Genomic DNA, 4,192 nt, shown 5'->3' with positions numbered 1-4,192 from the left:
ATCTTATATTTGTCAAATGCATGTGAGCCATTTAGAGATTGGAGTGTTTTCAAAACATCACTCCAATGAAAATGAAAATTGCTTTGAAGTGTCAGGATATTTAAATAACTTTAAACTATTAGCTTGTCCCGGTAATGATGTCCTTACTGAAGAAATAAAATATTCATTAAATAAGTTAGCAATTTTTTCATGATCAGAAACAAGAAGTCCATTTACTGAGATTTGTGAATTATAAAAATTTTTATTGTTACTTTCACCTGTCACTGACTTAATTGTTTCCCATAATATTTTTGGATTCTTACTGGCTGAAATAATTTGATTTTTAAAATATTGTTGTTTGGCTTTGCGTAATTCAGCAACACATTTATTTCGGTAAATGTTTAAACGAGATCGATTTTCAGAAGTTTTTATATTTCTATAGTTCAGGTGTAATTTCTTAGGTTCATGTGTAATTTCTTAGGTTTGTGTGTAATTTCTTAGGTTCATGTGTATTTCCTATGGGTCATGTGTACTTCCTATGGTTCAGGTGTACTTTCTATGGTTGGGGTGTAGTTTCTACGGTTCAGATGTAGTTTCTATGGTCAGGAAAGGGTTTCTATGGTTGGGGTGTAGTTTCTGTGGTTCAGGTGTAGTTTCTATAATCCAGTTTTGGTTTGTGTGGTCTGCATGTGGTTCCTGTGATCCACAATGGGTTTCTATGGCCTAGGTGTGGTTTCTTTGGTCCAAGTGTAGTTTCAGTGGATGATGGGGTGTTGTTTCTATGGTCCAGGTGTGGTTTACATACAAAGAAAGAGAACATGTCATTGATAGAATAACCTGTAGAAAATAGTGACGAAAGACAGCAGCAGTAATAGAGTGAGGAAGTGTCGTCAGTTTGTCCTCCAACGGTCTAAGCCTGCTGGAGCCTTCTCTACATTTTTCATCCAAAATAAGAAATGATGGATTTTTTATGGATTTGGTTAGCTGGTCTCTGAAAAAAATTTGGAACAAAGTATTTTCTTCTTCCATGAGAGGACATGTTAAAGGTGGGACCTCTGTTCTTCTCTGTTCTGGATTTGTGTCTGGACTCCGATCACTGGATTCTACAGTTTGGCTGGATGGTCTCCTGGTGTTCTGCAAATCAGCGTCGGTGGCTGTTCATCTCCTGGCTGACTGACCAATTCGATGGGTGGCCGTATTCTATCAGAACTCGGACATATGCCTTGAGCAAAGCTGGACTCGGTCTGCAAGCAGTTCTATTGAGGGTTGTGGGCCGGCTGTGGTCCTTGGACTTTGCTGGCCAGATGGAATTGATCTTGGAGGAACCGATAGATTCGGGCTCGGCGGAATTTGTCCACACCATTTTCAACCTTGAGAGTACCAACAGAAACTTTAAACCAGATGGAAAATTGTTGTCGTCTGATTGTCTCTTTTGTTCCCAAAACAACTGATTACAGAATCTGGATCTCCCCGACAACGACCTTGGATCTGTTGACTAAATTCTTCCTGGCTGGATGTGTCGACAAAGGCTCTGCCCCCCACCTTCCTCCTCCTCTCGCCCGTCTAATCTGCTGGCTGAAAGCTGCACAGAAATGAACAGTTTCCATCAATATTTCTGAACTATAGCTGTGCTAGTTTTGGGTGACTGGATTCTTTGGGCCCCCTTAAACTCACTTACTCATCTGGCTAATAAAATTGCTCTATGCAGAGGTTTTTTTCATAAACACCATAGTGTGTCACAGTGTTGATTTAATATGATGTTTTTGCTTTTTTCCTCATCTTCCCTTCCCTTGTGTGATTTTTCAGTTTTTCTTTGTTTTTAAGTTGGCGCCACGGCAGGCAGCCTGTCACTGCAACTCCACTGTTTTGAGCTGCTGTACTGTTCAAACTGCCCCACTGTGGGATCAATAAAGTTCTATCTCATCTCATCTCATCTCATCTCATCTCATCTCATCTCATCTCATCTCATCTCATCTCATCTCATCTCATCTCATCTCATCTCATCTCATCTTATAGCAGCAGAACTAAGGAATAACTCAGGAAACCCAAGTCTAGGATTTATCAAAAGGAAAGTCTCCAGTAAACTACACATGAAGCATAGCCTTAAAAGTAGAAAGTAAACGACACATGAACCATAGTCTTAAATTACAGTGTCAACCTCTCAGAAAGAAACTGGAAGTTGGTTCCACAAGAGAGGAGCTTGATAACTGAAAGCTCTGCCTCCCATTCTACTATTATAAACTCGAGGAACCACAAGTAAAACTGCAGTCTGAGGGCGAAGTGCTCTGTTAGGAAAATATGGAAGAAAAAGATCTTTGATATAGGATGGAGCTTTGTTGTTGGGAGCTTTGTATGTTAGAAGTAGGAATTTGAATTTTATTCTGAATTTGACAGGGAGCCAGTGGAGATAAGCTAAAACTGGTGAAATATGATCTCTCCTTCCAACTCTCTTTAGAACTCTAGCAGCAGCATTTTGGATCAACCGAAAACTTCTTAAACCAGGTTTTTGGACCCAGATAATAAAGAATTACAGTAGTCCAGCCTATACGTGACAAATGCATGGATCAGTTTTGATGTTTCTAATTTTAGTGATATTATGCAGAAAGAAGGCGGTGCTGGTAACATTTTTAATGTGGGGGTTAAAAAACTGATCAAAAACAACACCAAGGTTTCCTGTGTAAGTGCTGGAGACTAAGTTAATGCCACATTTGCTCACATCTCATGGGAACTTTGGCCCACTTCTCTTTGCAGAAACTTTAAATCTTGTAGGTTTCTTGGCTGCAGTGTGTAAACTCAAAACTTCAGCTCTCTACAGATTTTTCTGTATTACTGAGGATGGAGACCAGCTTGGTTTCCATGGTCTCAGTGCGATTCCCATTTAGCTCTTATTTGTTTTCCATGTGACAGTAGCTAGGTTTAGGGCTGCCACGATTAATCGATTAATCGACGACTAATCCATTATTAAAATAATTGATGACTAATTTAATAATCGATTAATCGTTTTCTTCTTTTTTTTTGTTCTTTACTTTGTTTTTCTCTCCAAACTGCTTTGACACCTTCCACTGCCACATCTGCCTTTCTGTCCTTGACACACATGCACAGCAGTGGTAACTGGGGTAGGCCGTGGACGTCACAAGACATTATACAGACAGGCTCTGGTATCATGGCTACCCAGCAACAGAGCTGAAAAGTGTGGGATCATTTTAAGAAAATGAAAGAGAAACCTGTGTAATATCTGCAGAGCAGAACTTACCTTCCACAGCAWTTATTTTTAGTTAGCATATAGCTAAAATCTAACGATGGTTATACAATAGCAGCTGCATTCTGACGTGATAAGCTCTATATTTTATATTCAATTAACGTATGATCTGATTAGTCGACTAATCGAATAAATAATCGGTGATTAATCGATTATTAAAATAATCGTTTGTGGCAGCCCTAGCTAGGTTTACATGGACATTAGTAATTGGAATACACGTCTGTTCAAATTAAATATGTCATGTACAGGCCCAGTCTGAACATTCTGATAAGATTCAGCTCAATCTGAATGGCTGGGCTTGACTTTGGGGATGGTGTTCTGGTTGGTGGACGCCCTCTTCAGGAAGTACTTCCTGCACTGCTGGTCCCTGGGTATGAGTGATTGTAGGGGTGCACTGATAAATCAATCGGCCGATTGCCTTAATTTTGGGAGATCGGCGGTTGGCCAAATATTACACGAGAAGCCAATCTTATCTGCCTCAGCAAAGGTCTGAAAATCAGCCAATGTCCCATTTTGCTCTGCGTTGAGAGAGGACCGGTATACACTTAAAAGAGGTTTGTATTGTTTCAGGGGGATTGTTCAAGATGAGAAAATTGACGTTTTGACCTTATAACACCTGACAGAGCCAGTTAAACAAAAGACAAATCTGTATCAACCAAAATCAAAACAGGCAGTTCAGGCTTTTTAAAGACCAGTGATCAGCCAGAAAACTGGAGTCGGTGCAGTTATTTGTTTTGTGTGTCACTGTGATGGACTGAGACCTGTCCAGGTGTGTCCCTGTGATGGACTGAGACCTGTCCAGGTGTGTCCCTGTGATGGACTGAGACCTGTCCAGGTGTGTCCCTGTGATGGACTGACATCTGTCCAGGTGTGTCCCTGTGATGGACTGAGACCTGTCCAGGTGTGTCCCTGTGATGGACTGACATCTGTCCAGGTGTGTCCCTGTGATGGACT

The sequence above is a fragment of the Austrofundulus limnaeus genome, unplaced genomic scaffold (genome assembly GCF_001266775.1).
Source record: "Austrofundulus limnaeus strain Quisiro unplaced genomic scaffold, Austrofundulus_limnaeus-1.0 Scaffold580, whole genome shotgun sequence".
NCBI classification, from domain to species: domain Eukaryota; kingdom Metazoa; phylum Chordata; class Actinopteri; order Cyprinodontiformes; family Rivulidae; genus Austrofundulus; species Austrofundulus limnaeus.
This window is presented reverse-complemented; position numbering follows the sequence as displayed.